The sequence below is a fragment of the Gopherus flavomarginatus genome, chromosome 5 (genome assembly GCF_025201925.1).
Source record: "Gopherus flavomarginatus isolate rGopFla2 chromosome 5, rGopFla2.mat.asm, whole genome shotgun sequence".
In the NCBI taxonomy this organism is placed as follows: domain Eukaryota; kingdom Metazoa; phylum Chordata; order Testudines; family Testudinidae; genus Gopherus; species Gopherus flavomarginatus.
The window spans coordinates 132,730,199-132,748,054 of NC_066621.1; positions in this window are offsets into that span (position 1 = coordinate 132,730,199).

Below are 17,856 nucleotides of genomic sequence, written 5' to 3' on the forward strand. Positions count from 1 at the left end.
AGTTTTGTCTCCATAGCTTCCCCTTTGATTATTTTATTACAGTACAAAATAAACTAGACTTAAGAGCAGCTATTTGCAAATATCAGTCATGTAGAATTCTAGGTGGGTGAAGTCTCAGTTAGTGTACCACGTTGTATTCATGATGTGCACCCTACTAATTTTAAACACTTGAACGTCAGTTCTGTGTACTTCAGTCTTAACTTCCTTACTCTAATATTATACATCCAAAAATAGCTTTGTGTACATAGAGCCTTTACCAACTATCTTGTTTTCAAAATGAAATACTCTTAAATGCTGTTTTTACTTCCTCCTTTTCCTCTGGGAGATGTAAGTAGTTTTCACCATCACATGCTAACATCTAACACACAAGCTAGTGATATTATTTTTCATTCTTCCTCACTTTGCTCCTCAACTGTTGCCCAACCTAATTGTTTGAAAAATACTCCAGGTTACCTAATCTGCTGAGGAAAATATTCATGCATGGTAGGTTTTCAAATGTTTATTCAAACAAATAAACCTCAGAGCAGCCCTGTAACTCAAGTATATAACACTTCTGTCTTATTGCTAGTGTTTCTGTTTTCACGTTGATTAGAGGTGTTGATCTGACGGCTTCCGTAGTACATGAGTATACCAGGGGAGGCCAAACTTACTGACCCTCTGAGCCCCATACAGCAATCTTCAGAAGTTTGAGAGGCAGGGCACTCCTGCTGGGGCACAGTGTTTCAGCCCCGTGGGAGGTTCCTGAAGGGGCTTGGGCCTTCAGCCCTGCTCCTGCTGAAGCAGTGAGTCCTGGCAGGTGGTCCCCACGAGGCTGAAAACCTGAAACCCTACCTCTCTCTGCCCTGCCCTCTTCCCCCCCCCCCTGCAAATCTGGTAGGTGGAGAATGGAAGGGGAGGGGGGGCTCAGCAAGCCACACTTTAACTGTAAAAGAGCCACATGTGCCTCATAATCCACAATTTGTCCACCTCTGGAGTATACTGTTGCGGACCAACTTCAGCAGCACACTGGTTTTCTCTGACTTCCTTCTTCCATTCCACAGAATTGTAGCTTTTATTATTGAATGGCAACTTTCTATAGTATGTGATGGATTTTAAGCAGGCTTTACTGGATAATTCAGTCAGTTACCTGATCTGAGTGTGTTTGATCAAGTTAGTCAATGAGTAAGAAGTCAGATGACTAAAGTGAACAGGGTCAAGGTCACCAGTATATCTTGCTGCCAAAAGTGGGAATATAAATTGAGAGTTGTAGATCTGTCTCATATCCTCACCCCCTTCCAACACTGTTCCTTTTAGTCCACAAGCCTGCTGTAGAATGCTCAAGCGAACAGGTTGCCTTGCAGGGTGGCTTAAAGGAACTTGAATCCTTGAGAGCCTAGTGTCCAATTTTTATGTATGTCACTCATGTTATATGATCATCTAGCACTGCTACCTCTTAGATGGCCTTCATATTAGGGCTCTAGTTAACTGATTTAGCTTCTATGGCGTCTCTCCTTGCCATATCTGTTAGGGAAAACTCAGGACTTTTTCTACACATTAAATGGGGCATAACTAAATTGAGTTTAATTCACCCCCTTTCAGCTATTTTGGGGCAAGTGTGTGTGGTTAAGGCATTTTTAAATTGACAAGTTGACATAGGGCACTTTTAATATGAAATAAGAATGTCCACACAGAGACGTGCACCAAAATAAATATTTGAATTAAAAGAGATTGTGGTCCCAGTTTGTATGTCCTAGTTTATGTAGACATGCCCTTACTTCTGGTGAAAAACCTGGCAAAGATGCACTTCTCCGGTCTCTCATACTAAAGAAATCCAAAGCAAAATTATTTCCTCCCCTCTTGATTTGTTCACATTCTGGATAAAGAGATTCTGAATCATAAACCTTACTTTATCTTACAGCTTCTCAAAATAGCTCCAATGGAACTAGACTGGATTTAAGTGCATGCAGGGTAGACTGTAATTCCAGCAAAGATCGATACCTTGGTAACTGGAGGTGAGGGAGAAGAAGAAAGCTACAATATTTTACATAGCTGTGGGCTTAATTTGTGGACTGGTGACCCATAGGTACACCTAACAATAAACTATTTATTTGTAAGATTACTTCTTGATATCCAGAAATAAGAGGTGGTTACAGAGCTTCTGAATCCACCAATGCAAAATTAAGCCATCATTCCTGTACTAATCTTTCAAGAAGGGATAGTACCTAATTCAATATGTTTTTAGTCTCAAAAGTGACCTAAACGTTTCAGCAGCTCCTGGATCTGAAAGAAGTAAATAAATTCCTCAGCCTGCCTTCCTTACAAATTGATACATAAATCTGTCCAGTAGGTAAGTTGATACTTTTCACATGTTACATAAGCCCTTTCTTCAAAGCTTAACGGATTTTACCAAACAAATAATTAAACTTCACAAAATTTGTGTGAAGTAGGTCAGTATAATACTCACTTTGCGGAAGGACAAACTGAGGTACAGAGAGGTGATTTGCCAGCCATCACATATTGAGTTATCAGCAGAGCTGAGAACAATCTAGGCATCTATTCTCTGTTGTCTGTTCTAATCAAGGGTCACCTGGGCTGCAAAGTTTGGATGCAGATTTGATTAGCCTCCATTTGGGGTGATTGGTTCAGGCCTGTCTTGTATTACAATATTCAGCACCACCACTTAGGATTTAGATAGTACTTTTCTTCTTCAGTGAGCTTTACACATATTAATCAATATTCTTGATGCTTCCTGAGAGCTAAGTAAGGTATTAGCCTTGTTTCAATATGGGGAAACTGAGGCAGATAGTTTGGGACTGCCAGAAAAGCCCCACTATTGTATTAGAGCACAGATTAGAACTCAAGAATACCTGATTCTTAGAAACAGGCTTTGGGTACTTTGCAGAAATGCTGTCATTACAAACCAAAGCCAATTAGAAATGTATTGCTACTGCTCTGATTGAGGCGTGCATTGAATAATGATTGACATGAACCAGAAGATGGCGCTGTTTAACTGAAAAAGAATAACTGGATCTCATTGACACTAACAAACAGAAGCATCTTTTAACAAGTCCTCTTTCTCAGCCTTGTATCTCAATAAAATAGCATTCTTCAGGGTTCTCATTTTTTTTAAAAATAGGTCAGTGCTAACCATTAAATATGTCCTAGAATGATACTAATTTGGTCTTTGGGCCAAATGATTCTGCATGCTCAGTGAAAGCAACACTGGAAAGTGACGGAGGAGAATAGCTTTCTTTGGGCTATGTGGAAAAAAGAAATCTGGGATTAGGGAAATCTTCAAAGCTAATTGTCGTCCAGAACAATTGGATGAAAAATGCTGTATAAGAGCCATGTATTTTTCTTATAGTGGCCTAATTCACCTTAGTGAGTTCAACAACCTAAGGAGATGAGCCTGTGGGTGTTTGCTCTACAGAAGTTCTGTGACACATTGTCTTCATTTTACTATCAGATGATGCACCCAACCCCAAACTAAAGTTTCTCTGTAAGGTAATGATAACAGAGTCAGACTCAGGCTCTCTTTCTGGATGTGACAAGGACAAGAGTGTTGCATAGCAAAGTGAGACATTAAATGGTCTCATCATTATGTAGCACATACCCCTTGTTTGTTATATTTTTAAATTGTGACCAGCGTCCCCATTTGGAAAGTGGGACAAGGAATACTAGCTCCCAAATCTTAATTCATTTCCTCCATGACCTTTTGGGGCCACAGAGATTCTTGCTCATTGTGCATCTGACCTGTTTCTGACTGGGATCTCTGATCCGAGTCAGTGTGATGAATAGACACTCAGACTGTGAGCTTTGGAGAGTAAAGTGTCTCATTGTGGAATCTCCATACACTTTTTGCATTGAATGTGCCATCCAGATTTTGGCTATATTCTAGTGTTTCAAGATGGGATGATTCCTGGATAAATCCATGAAAGCTCTACTCTGTCTAGTGTATGTTCTGTGTAGAAAAGTTATTTTTATCAACAGCAAAAGGCACCTTATCTGTGGGGTTCCACACTGGCAACCCATGGATCTCTGAAACCTGTGGCCACAATGCTGAGTGGAAAGAGAAAGCAGGTGCATTAGTGAGAACAAGGGCTTGTGAAGAGGGGGAACATAACCCCTTCTGGGTGCTCCCCATCCCTTCAGAAAAAGAAGAAAGAGTAGCAAGGAGGTTATCCAAATATCAAACATGCTCAAATCATACAATACCTCAGATCTCCAGCTGTTTGGTGGATTTTCCTTCACATGTCTTCTTTAGGGATTTGTGCTCCACAGAACACACATAGATGGCCCCATTGTCTCCTCAGAAATCAGGCCTGATCACTTATCAACAATCAACACTGGGATAACCTACATGTTCAAAACAACAGGCACACTTATTATATAAGTCATCCCACGTCACAGGGGAGAGGTGTGAACATTGAACCTTCAGCTCCATACACAGGCCTCTACCATTTAACCTAAAGGAGAGCTCGCACAGCTGGTAGCAGGACTTGGTTCTTTTTTGTGTTTGTAAGCAGCAGTCACTAGAGGGCAACATTATTCTCTCTCTCAAATTTTGTCTAGCTCAGGGATAGGCAACCTGTGGCATGTGTGTCAAAGGCTGCACACAAGCTGATTTTCAGTGGCACTCACATTGCCTGGGTCCTGGCCACCGGTACAGGGGGCTCTGCATTTTACTTATTTTAAATGAAGCTTCTTAAACATTTTTAAAACCTTATTTGCTTTACATACAACAATAGTTTAGTTATATGTTATAGACTTATAGAAAGAGACCTTCTAAAAATGTTAAAATGTATTACTGGCACATGAAACCTTAAATGAATAAATGAAGACTCAGCACACCACTTCTGAAAGGTTGCCAACCCCTGGTCTAGCCCTTTGGAGAAAAGTGCATCTGAACCAGGCCCCATCATCCTGTCCTGAAGGTCAGGAAAGTGGTGAATTTATTTCCTGAAATCTGTGGTTTTTGCCAGTGTTGGTGGTGGACATTCAGTAGGAGTTCCATCTCATCCCCACAGTTCCTTGATGCTGTCATTACATACCATCACTGTATCTTCTTTTTTTATCTACTCATACATTACATTGGTGCCCGCAGGAAATCTCCTTCCAATGGAGCAGTGCAGGGTCACTTCCTTCCCCAGGGCATAACAATTCAATTCCTGCAGTTCAGCGATGAAGTAAGGAACTTTATTATTTGGGGTAAAAGCAAGATATGTTTTTACTTTGGGATCTGGGCGACACATCAGATTGAGTCTGGTTATCACATATAAAGGAGGATGAGCAAAACAATTGTATTTAAAATCTGTAACATTTGCATCAAACTTATAGGGACATGCACTGAAAGAAGCTGGTTTTATTTATATCTCTTCACTAGCGTCCGCAACAAAATCTGACTTTCTGGTAACTAACTGCTAGTGAATGTTAAAGTTTTACTAATTAAAATATAAAAGTTTACAAAATCTGTCAATATAGGGGAGCTGCAATTGTTATAAAGGAGCACTTGAGTGAGACCTTAAAACCCAGGAGAAGTGATTATTGCAATCATTTTGTACATTTTATGTAGAAGTTAACAGAGACTGATCACTTTTCTATATATATTTTAAACCATCCTGTACAATTTAATAGCTGTTATATCCCTGCTGTAGAATTCTGTAGGATGGTTTAAAAAAAGTCTATAGAAATAAGGTTTCATTATATATAGGTTAGAGAGAGAGAGAGAAGGCCAGAAGGGAGCAATGTGATCTAGTCTGACCTCCTGCATAACACAGGCCATAGAACTTCCTTGAATTAATACCTGTTTGAACTAGAGCATATCTTTTAGACAAACATCCAATCTTGATTCAAAAATGTACCATGACAGTTTACCACAATTACCCTGACAGTTAAAATTTTGTGCCTTATTTTGAGTTTGAGGTGGATAAAAATGTTAGGCCCAAGAACTGATCTCTGTGGGACCTCACTAGAAACACATCTGCTTGATGATAATTCCTTGTTTACAGTTATATTTTGAGGCCTATCAGTTAGCCAGTTGCTAATCCATTTAATGTGTGCCATGTTACTTTTGTATCATTCTGGTTTCTTAATCAAGATGTCATGTGGTATATTTACAGAAGCCTAAATATATTACATCAACACTTAATTATGTCAACCACTCCTGTGATCTCATTAAAAAAAATATCAAGTGAGTTTGACAGAGCTATCTTTCATAAAGTCATGTTGCACAGAGTGTAAGCTTGTGCCTGCAGGGAGTGAGTGACGCTGGTGGCACCCTGCTGTGAGAGAACAAATACCGGGGCATGCTACACAGAGGAGGATGTAATATTTTATTTGCTAGATCTTTCTAAAGAATTTCCATAGTTAGTCGTACGCCCACCCTTTCTCAATCCAGTTATCTGTGCAGCTTTTATTTTTTTATGCCAACACTAAATCCTACACTCTAACTTTCAAGTTTCCATGGACAGGGTTGTTAAAAAAATAGGTACCTTAGCTTTCTCATTTGTTTTTCATAATTCATTGAGCTCTTCTTACCATCCCATCATTCCTCCAGCTGCTGTCACAACTTTTATCCATGATCAAGGAGCTCAAACTGTTGATCAATTAGTTAGTCATCGTGCTCCAGGACAAGTTGGCATGTCCTGTAAATAAACCCTTAGATACAAGTTAGTTTCAAAGAGGAGAACATTAAGGTGTGCCAGGAACTCCATACAGCAAGTTAGTGGGTGGCAAGTTAGTGCGCTACAGATTCACACTCTGGCTTGCAGTGCTTTCACACTCTATGTAGACAAGCCCTAAGCTTAGATACATGATAGACACTGTCACTCAGCCTCTATGCATCAATGTACCCATCTGCAAATAATACTAATCAACCACATGTTGATCTTGTGAGGCTTAATTAATACAATTTTGATCCTTGAATGAATGGTGCTTTATAAGTGCCATGTATTTTTTTGGTTAAGTCACCTGACATTGGGGGGGTCTGATTCTGAAAACTCTCATTGTAGTGCTTGATGTCTCGAGTAGTCTTTTTGAAGTCAATGGTATCACTCATGTGGTAAACAGTGAGCCCTATGCTCAGAAATAAGTTGTATTGGTTTAGGGTTTTTACAGGATTTGCCAGAGTGGATTGATTTAAATCAAGGTGGTTTAAAATGAACTTTTCCATTTGTACTTCAGTTATTTTTTAAATAAAGATGCATTCTCATTGGTTGATATAACCATTAAACCATGTTGATTTATGACTAGATAGAGTCTTTACATTAGATTTGGCACATCTTTTGCTACCTAGGAAAGTAAAACACTATAACTATATGCATTTAGCTGAATATCTTGAGATTGTTATTAATTGTACATTTTCACTGTTGGAAAATGGTGAATGATATATTGGTTATTTACTACCTAATTAACTTTTTGCTCATGATTTGTGTTAAGCTACATTAGGATCATAACTGGAATTTAATTAAACACACAGAATAGCATATAACATTTATTTTTAGTAAACAAAACGAGCCCCTAATACAGTATATGACCTATTGTGCTGTATTTATAAAGCTTGCCTTCAAAAGTTAGCTATTTTCCCCCTGATTCTATATTTATATAGAAAAGCACCTTTTAACTCAAAGGTTTTGATAGAGGTTCATGGATTTGGCTTTTTTTTTTTAATTTAAATGTTTTATAAGTTTAGGCCTTAACATATTTTATGTTAAATTCAGATTTCATTTTAAACAGGTTTATTTTTAAAAAGAAAAAATACCATTTAAATAAGTCAAAACTATCCAAATTATTTTACTTATTTATTTCTTTTCAAAAGAATCATTGATTTTTTTTCACCCTGGGATTTGGCCCTTAGATTATAACATCTGGTTTCTTTCAAGCTGCTTTACATTTGAAAGTGTGGCTTTGCCTATATATTTGTCTGTACACATACAAAATGGGAAATAACTGCCCAGGAAGGAGTACTGTGGAAAGGGATCTGGGGGTCATAGTAGATCATAAGCTAAATATGAGCCAACACTGTAACGCTGTTGCAAAAAAAGCAAACATCATTCTGGGATGTATTATCAGGAGTAAGCAAGACACGAGAAGTAATTCTCTGCTCTACTCCATGCTGATTAGGCCTCAGCTGGAGTATTGTGCCCAGTTCTGGGTGCCACATTTCAGGAAAGATGTGGACAAATTGGACAGAGTCCAGAGAAGAGCAACAAAAATGATTAAAGGTCTAGAAAACATGACCTATGAGGGAAGATTGAAAAAATTGTGTTTCTTTAATCTGGAGAAGGGCTATGATAAAAGTTTTTGAGTACATAAAAGATTGTTACAAGGAGGAGGAAGAAAATTGTTCTTAACCTCTGAAGATAGGACAAGAAGCAATGGGCTTAAATTGCAGCAAGGGAGGTTTAAGTTGGATATTAAGAAAAACTTCCTAACTGTCAGAATGCTTAAGCACTGGAATAAATTGCCTGGGGAGGTGGTGGAATCTCCATCATTGGAGATTTTTAAGAGCAGGTTGGACAAACACCTGTCAGGGATGGTCTAGATAATATTTAGTCCTGCCTTGAGTGCAGGGGACTAGACTAGATGACCTCTGAGGACCCTTCCAGTTCTATGATTCTATGATTCTATGTAAGCAAAATTAATAGAAAATCAGATTTAGGGTAGGCTACTGGAGATATTCTGGCTCTTTGTGGGTATGGTTTACTGCCCTGGGTGAGAGTAAGTAGCACTGATACATTTTGACCTATGTGTTACTAATGAAATAGCCACCTGGTTGGCCATCCTTATCACTGTCCAGGATAGTTTCTTTAGAACAGGCATTTTATAATGGTAATTAAAATTTCCAACCAGGTTTCATTTATTTATTAATTATGTTTCTCTACTGACTCAAGGAAAAATTAGCATTTGTTCTGAACATAAATCATTATCTGTGGAATATGAACATCAGGAACCAACGAATTAGGAGCATCTTCACGCAGTACCTGGCGAGTGGGGAAGGAGGGGAAAAATCCAGTTTTGAAAGTGGTGTGAGCCAAGAGATCAGAATAAAAAAAGCGTGAATTGCTTAGTCTTCAGTAAATACCCTACACTTGGGATGAAATTCACTGATCATGTGCAAAGCCTGTTCAAGGCTTCCTGCACATATGAGGCTTTGTTTTGGGGCTGCAGAAGGGGCTTAGCATCACTGTGGGATGGGGTTCAATGCTGTTCTAGAACTGGCAGGTCCATAGTGGGATGCCAAATGAAAGAAAAGGCCCTTCCTTGCAGAGTTTTAAAAAAATCAGTACTATTTTTCTTTGCCATGTCTTTATCTTCCACTCTTTGGAAGTGTGCTGACTCTTCCCAGAGTGGTCTGCCTCAATGACTCTTGTAAAGTAAACACCACGGCACAAGGAACAAAACTGAGAGAAAACAACAGAGAGTTATTTGTCTCATATTTCTTGGAGAGACCATCCCAAGTCTCTTTCTGTTCTCTGACAACTTGAAATGAAGCTCTGTATTCACCCAATCCCATTCTCAATAGGGTTTGACAGAACCATAAACAACATCTTGGCTGCTCTTTATATTCCAGCTCCCAGCCTGCCCAGCTTACCTAGTCCTGTGAGAGAGAAACTGGCTAGACCCACCTAGAAGCAGCTCACTAGAGAGGACAGAAAGGGGCTTGTGGAACTCGCCTCAAAGGTGCTCAATCAGTGTTAGTGGGAAGGGCTTTCTCATTCCCCAGACTGCCCATGTGAGACCATTGCCAATATGACCAACCCCAGATGTTCAAAAAATCATGAGGTAGGCCCCAAAATACCAGGAGATTGGCTTAAAAGTCATGAGATTTAAAAATAATAATACATTTTTTTGTTTTTTGAACCTCTCATGTGCACTCAGGTCATATTTGCATACTTTTCTCTGCAACCTTGACAGCTAGAAACTTGCTTTTTTCTTTAAATGTCAGATGAGATTTTCACATAATCACTTGCCTCCGGCACCTGAGGCCTGAAATAAAACCTCAAGTATATTGAGGTTTGTGATAAAGTCATGAGAGCTGGTAATGCTATGTGACTTCTTCTTTCTGAGGAATCTCATCCTCTGGCTCACAGCTAGTATGGAGTAGGACTGGCTCACAAGGGTTATGCTCTTAAACCTTAAAGGACTGGTCTGGCACCAGAGATGAGCCATCGTACCTACCTATGGGGGGTGGGGGGGTCCAGAATGAAGGCAGTAGCTTTAGCAGAAGTTACTGACTGAGCATTCTCAGTCTGTGTGAGCATGCTCAGTACAAGTCAAGTAGGAAATCTGGGGGGGCATGTGACCCCTCTTGTACAGCCAATAACAGGGAGGTATGTAAATAGTGTGGGAAAAGAGGCCATAGGACATACAGTTATGCAGATCCAGTGGACTTAACGCTTTGTGCATGAGGGCACAGTGGTAGCAGTAACTACCCACCCTATCAGTTGAACTAGTGGCTGCATTGCATCCGACATATTAAATTCATTCCACCTCATTTCCTGGTTACTGCCCAGCACAAAGCTCATTTAATTGATCTCTCCTCTAGTTAGAGTGCAGTCTTCCTGGCTTGTTACACAAACTCTGAATAAAATACATGTTGGGTTAGGAGAGATTTGCATTTAATCTTCAGTAAGGAAATGAATACTCTGTATACAAGTGAAGGTTATTAGGTATTTCCCTCCATATTACACATCACATTGAATCTGAACAAACTCAGAAAGGAAACATAAAACATGGAAATTACATAAGGGTCTGGGAAGCAAAAGCACACAATTTTTTCTTAACAGGACTTATTTCACTTCTCTGAGCTTTATTTGAAAAGCCCAAAGTGAATATAGAACTAAAAGGTTAGAAGGGACCACAAGGGTTATCTAGTCTAACCCCCTGACAAGATTCAGGATTTGTTGTGTCTAAACCATCCAAGACAAATGGCTATCCAGCCTCTTTTTGAAAACCTCCAGTGAAGGAGCTTCCACGACTTCCCTAGGCAGTTTCTTCCATTTTTCTACTGTTCTTACAGTTAGGAAGTTTTTTCTGAGATTTAATCTAAATCTGCTATGTTGTGGTTTGAATCCTTTGCCTCTTCTCCTGCCCTCTGTGGCAAGAAAGAACAATTTTTCTCTATCTTTTTTATGTCAGCCTTTCAAGTATTTGAAGACTACTGTCATGTCCCCCCCTTAATCTCTTCTTTTCCAAATGAAACAGACCCAGATCCTTCAGCCTTTGCTCATATAGCTTGTATTCCATCTCTTTGATCATCTTTGTTGCTCGTCTCTGGATCATTTCCAGTCTCTCTATATCCTTTCTATATAGCAATGACCAAAACTGGACACGGTACTCCAGCTAAGGCCTAACCTGCTTTGAGTAAAGCAGCATTATCACCTCCTATGACTTGCATGCTATGCCTCCATTAATGCAACCCAAAATTGAATTTGCTTTCTTTGCAACAGCATTGCATTGTTGACTCATGTTGAGATTGTGATCCATCACAACTCCCAGATCATTGGCAGCAGTGCTGCTGTCAAGCCAGTTATCCCCCATGTTGCAATTACGCATTCGTTTTTAATTCCCTAGGTGTGACACCTTACATTTGTTGAATTTCATTTTGTTGTCTATAGCCCATTTCTCCAATTTATCAAGATCCATTTGAATTTTAGCTCTATCATCCAAAGTGTTTACAACCCCTCTTGCTTTGTGTCATCTGCAGATTTGACCAGTATGCTCTCTGTTCCTACATCAAGGTCATTAAAAGATGTTAAACAACACTAGAGCCAGAACAGATCCCTGTGGAATCCCACATAAGACCTCCTTCCAATATGACATCATTCCATTAATAGTTACTCTTTGTTTGCTGTTGTTTAACCAGTTATGTATCCATTTAATGGCAGTTCTACCAACCCTGCATTTCTCCAGCTTACTTATGAGAATGTCTTGTGGGACTGTGTCAAAAGCTTTGCTGAAATCCAGATATATTATGTCCACCATATTCCCTCTATCCGCTAAACCAGTTACCTGATTTGGCTGCTAGTGATCACTCCTTGATCCTCCAGGTATTTGCAAATTGAATATTTTATATACATTGCTTTGGTAGCTTCCCAGGCATCGAGGTCAGGCTGACTAGTCAATGATTCCCTGGCTTCTCCTTTTCCCCCTATCAAAATATGGGCACTCCGATAGCCCTTGTCTAGTGTTCCGAGACCTCTCCTGTCATCCATGAGCTTGCAAATATTATTGCCAGTGGCTCTGAGATTTCTTCAGCTATTTCCTTCAGCACCCTCGGGTGAATAGCATCAGGCCCTGCTGACTTGAATTAATTCAAATTGGTCAGAAGATCTTTGACGTGTTCTGTACTTATCCTGATCTGCATCCCTTCCCATATGATAACTTCACTAGTCGTCTGGTCATGTGTTTTTCTGTGAGAAGACTGAAGCTAAGTAGGCATTGAGTAGCTCTGCCTTCCTATCGTCTTCTGTTGCCAGCGCACATTCTCCATCGAGCAGCCTCATTGGTTCTTAGATAGCTAAAAAGCTCCTTGTGCACCACATTGGCCTCTTGTGGCTCTCCTTATCCTTCCTCTGCTTCAGACTAGCTTGATGAGGAGCATAGTATTATATCTTTTAGGTACTGTGAGCCCCTATTGACTCCTTTTCTTCCTAATTGGTCTCTCCATGTCTACTATTTCTTTGAGTTGGTTGAAATCTCCCTTTCTGAAGTCGAGTGTCCTTGTTTTTCTGTTCTCATGTCCCCCTTGCCTTTGGATCTTAAACTCTACCATATCATGATCACTTCCTCCCAAGTTCCTGACCACTTTTGTGTTCACAACTAATTCAGCTCTGTTGGTCAAAACCAGGTCCAAAAATGGATGCCTCCCCACACACACATGCTAAGAACTTGCAGGACATAGATATTATGTTTTTCTGTATTAGTCTTCCAACAGATATCAGGGAAGTTAATATATCCCAAAACTTTTGATAGCTTGGTCAGAATTGTGAAAAGCTGGATTTTGCAGAAGAAGCAACTCCACTGCAACTTACAGATCTGAAGTCATCTTTTTTTTCATGTCACTCCCTTGTCTTCTAGGTCCTGGAGCAGTGCCAGTGTGCCCACACTTGGTAGGAGGCAGTGTGGCCCAGTGGATAAGGCACTGAATGGGGACTTGAGAGATCTGGCTGTTGTGTTCCTAGCGCTACATCATACCTGTTGTGTGACTTTAGGTGAATCTCTTTACTCATCTGCAAAATGAAATAGTCTGCTTTGAGATCGATATATGAAAAGTGCTATATAAGATGACTCATTAATTTCCACCTTTGACTGTCTTCACATTTCCCCTTATGTATGGAATGTCCTTTGCACCGTTCACATTCACTCCCAAAGATTGCCTTCTTCCATAAGGCCTACAAGAGGTGAATAAAATCTAACACTAAAATATCTGTGTAGCTATGTTACTCCACCTTCTTTCTTCCTCTGGATTCCCCAGTGCATCCCCTCTTTCCTTTATGAGAGTGCCAGTCTTATTTTGTGTCTTGTATAGGGCCAAACACATTGCTGATATTTTGCAAATTAATAATAGAGCCTGCAGCTGTGAGTGTGAGAGGCTCAAAAGGGTGGTAAAGGGCTATCAAATATTTTTATTTCTAGGTGCTGGTTTGAATGCATCCTGCATTGGTTGTAACTGGAAGTTCCCATCTGATAGCTGCTTGGTACCCAATATGAAGTGAACTTGATGGTCTCTGCTCAGTGGATGTATTTGCTAGAGCAGGTGGGAACATTTTCAACGAGAGGTATTTTCATCAAAATACGGTGTTTGCTGAAGCTGAAATGTTCTGCGGAGACCTGTTGATTTTGACAAAATTTGTGGCAGGAAAGTTTCTGAGGACCAGGGTGGAGTCACTGGTCATTTCTGAGGAGAACTAGAGAGGCAGCCCCAAATTGAAAACTTGACCTTTTAGATCCTAAAACAGAGGTTTTAACACGATTCTGATTCTTGAGCATGTTTGAAAAGTTTTGTTTTCATTCCAGTGTGGAATAAAAACAAATTTTGAAACCTTGAAAGTTGTCACAAAATGGAATTGTCATCCTCTGGCCAGCTCTAGTGTTTTCACATCACAAAAGGAACCCTTGTTGTAGGCTGTTTTAGGATGACTGTGTAGAAGAAACTCGCCTCTCCAATTAGCTCCTCCAGGTCAGTGTTGAAGACCTCTGGAAACCTGTGTTCCTGCCACCCACACCATACCTTCTATGTGCATGAAAAGAGAATGTCAGTCTGTAGAACTATGCACTTAGCACCATTCACCAGCACTCGGTTCTCATCCATATATTTAAACAATATCAGCATAATCCTTAGGTACACTGAGCATCTTATCTTTGGTAGAAAATGTAGTTATGGACTGTTCCCGCAGCTACCTCTTTCCTGCCTTTCACTTTATTTTTTCCTAATACCCTTAGCTAAAACAGATTATTGCAAAAAATCCATTTCAAAAGTACAATAGTTCTAAATTGGAAGATTTCTAGAGGGCAGCAAATCCAAAAGGAAATCCCATCCTCCAGTGCAAATGAAGCCTTCTCATTTATTCGAGGTTGTTTTTTTTTAAATCAGGCACAGCGGTACTATAAAGGTTTTCTTTTCCTGTGTGAAGGCAGTAATAATAATAAGATAGCTCTATAAGATCGAGTGGTGTAATCAGACCCTGGGGCAAAGTTTTAATCTGATTTAAACCTACTGCAGTGGGCAGAGAAATTCAGGTGTGGGTTATGCAGAAATTGCTCTGCCATCTGAAATCATCTCTGACAGCAAATGTATTTGGTGAATGTTATTTAACAGCGTGGAATGCTCATTCTAAGTTATTTGTTCATAATTGCAGTTAATACACAGAGTATACTTAATTAGTTGTTAAGATTATGCTGCTGGCTGCACTTCAGTCATCTCTGCTATTTAGTTTAAGTTATAATTGGCCAAGCAATAGCTAGGATCCATTAAATATTAGCAATAGAAAAAAAATCAGGGTTTCTATGATTTCTTGTTTTGTCATTTATTGCATTGTCCAGTGTGTTTTGACCCCATTTGAAAAGTGTTTCTATAGGTACATGTACTGAATTTTGTCACCCAAAGTGCATGCATTCTGAAATGTTTCCGTAAGGGCTTTCCCTCCCATGTCATCTCATTTTTGGAAACCTGAAATTTGTAACTTGGCCATCACAAAAATATCAGATTTTAATGTCCACTTAAAAAAATATATGCACAAAATATTTGAGCTATTGCATACTTAATTAGGGTATATAATTGCCTTTACTGTGCATACAAACTAGGTATTTCTGTGCTCAAATGGCCAGCTCTATGTAAACCTGTCCATTTGCAGATGCATATGGGTGACTTGTGCATGCAATCATAGTAACTGTGGGCACAGATTAGACAAGCAACTGTGTGCACATTTAAAAAAAAACAAGCCCTTGAAATGTAACTGTGAACACGACCATGGATTTCCATGTCTGGGGAGGTCTCAGTGATTTCCAAATCAAAGTTGATTACAAGTGAAAAGATCAGTTTTCTTAACTGGTAATACTGACAGCCAACCTGGGTTCTTTGAGTCTTATACATCACTACCAGTAATGCAGGCTGAATTCTTCCTTCTATTATGTCTTACAACCATAGGGTTTGCACAGGAATAAGGAAGGCAGTATAGCCTAGTAGTTAGGGTAGTGGACTGAAACTCAGGAGAACTAGGCTCTATTCCTAGTTCTGCTGCTGGATGACCTCAGGCAAGTCACTTCCCTCCCTGTTCCTCAGTTTCCCCATCAGTAAAATGGAGACAATGATACTGACCTCCTTTGTGAAGCACTTTGAATTCTAAAGATGGAAAAGTGCTGTTTCAGAGTGAAGTGGTATTATTATAAATGCGAGCATATTTGGAAGACCATTGGTCACATGTATTAATGAGGCTTGGATTTGGCCTGCAGGATCCTTCTTAGTGGTGATCATGCAGGAGATGGAAATAACTCACCTTGAGTTTTTGTGTGCACATTCAGCATTCTCAGTGGTAATTGCAGTGTATTCAATCGACAAACAAGAATAAAACCTCACGTCTTTCTCTCACAGTTGTGTTAACTTTGCAGGGCTAACAGGAGTAAAATGTACTCACATGTTGTTGGTGTTTGTTTTGTTTTTTATCACGAAAATAATCAGATGTTCCTCAATATACACAGGGCAACAGTTTTCTTAAACTACTACTACCTCTGAACATATACACCACAGTAGGGAAATGCTACCAGTACACTATCTACATACCAGTTTTGAGCTGGATGAATTATACAGGCTGCCCAAACTGGCATTGAAAAATGTAGCTTTATGAAAGGTTTCCTCTTGTCTCAGATACCACTTCATTTGCGACATGAACTCCCGCTGAGTTCCCAGCCCTGCTGGAAGAAATGAAGCATGGGGTTTATAATAAAGTATAGATTCCGACGTTTAAGTCATTGAATGGCTTTGTACTATTCTGTTGACCAATACTGAAATATTTTTTTTTGTATAAACTGTTGGTTATTTCAGAACAGATGCTGCAGATCAAGCTAGTTAGAAATAGGAGTTGTTAGGATCCTAGGCCCCCTTCTATTTCTTTAATGATGTGAAAGCCTTGATGGATTCTTGGTCCTCATTTTGTAAAACAAAGCCAGAGTCACTGTAAAACAAAGCCAGTGCTCAAAATGGGTATATTTAAGAAAAATAGTTTTGATAATTTTGTATGTGAGAAATTTAGGAGTCCATGAAAATGTCTTATTCTCTCTCAAATATAGGTAGGTCCTGCTTCCTGATGGAGGGCCTCAGTCAGATCCCAGCAAAGCCAATTCTTCCATTTACTTTAATGGGAACTGGGTTCAGGCCCCAAACCTCCATGTGCTGTAGCCCTGCAGCCTCAAAATGGGAGGTGTATTTTGTCCTCTCAACCACCAGGCAGGACATCTTAATAAAATCCAATTATTCTGGTTTTTTCAGGATTTGTGAATTTCACCTATGAATGCCTAATCCTTTTTTGAAATTAACTATGCTGTTTGTCTCAGAAAAATCATGCTACAATGAGTTCCACATATTAAACACAAAAAATCTGTAATCAGTTTTATATTTGAATTTCAATTTGTTTAATTAAAGTTCAATCCAATGATATATTTAATTTATGTTAAATTATTCAATTTAAGTTTCAAATAAATTTTGAATTTGTTTTCTTTTACTGATTATCTCTTATATGTATCTATATTGCTACTGCTAAGTGCCTCTTTTCACTTTACAGGGGACTGAATATTATTTCAAGTTTTCTCCTGAAAATGAAAATATTAGCATAGAAATAACAAAGCATCAAAAAAATAAAAATGTAAAAAGAGAAGGATGAGGGTAGAACATAGAAGAAATGTTGGAGCAAGTTGCTGTGGTCGTTTTGCCTCCTTCCCTCATGAAGGAGCTGGATTAACTAGATTACCATATGTATTCATAATAGATTTCTCCATGAAAAGTAATGGACGGGTTGCCAAGTGCTCACAATACACGAAGCAATTACTTTTGCTTTCAAATAAAATTTTTTAGCTGAAGACATGGAGGTAATTACCTTTTTTTTCATAATGAGCTTTCATATAGGTCTAGCCATCCTTGAGGGCAACAGCTCCATCTATGAAGCAATTACCGGATGATTGCTTCATTAATGTTTTACTCAATACTTTGCTGGTTAACCTTGTTAACACGAGTTCTGCCCATTGACATTTGTGTCTTCTTGGTACAGTGCTTCATGAAGCATTGGTAAATGACATGATGTTTCTGTCTGCCGACAGTGGGAATGCAGTATGATCAATTGCAAATTGCCTTTAGTGCAAAACCAGAGTGCAGTTAACAAAACT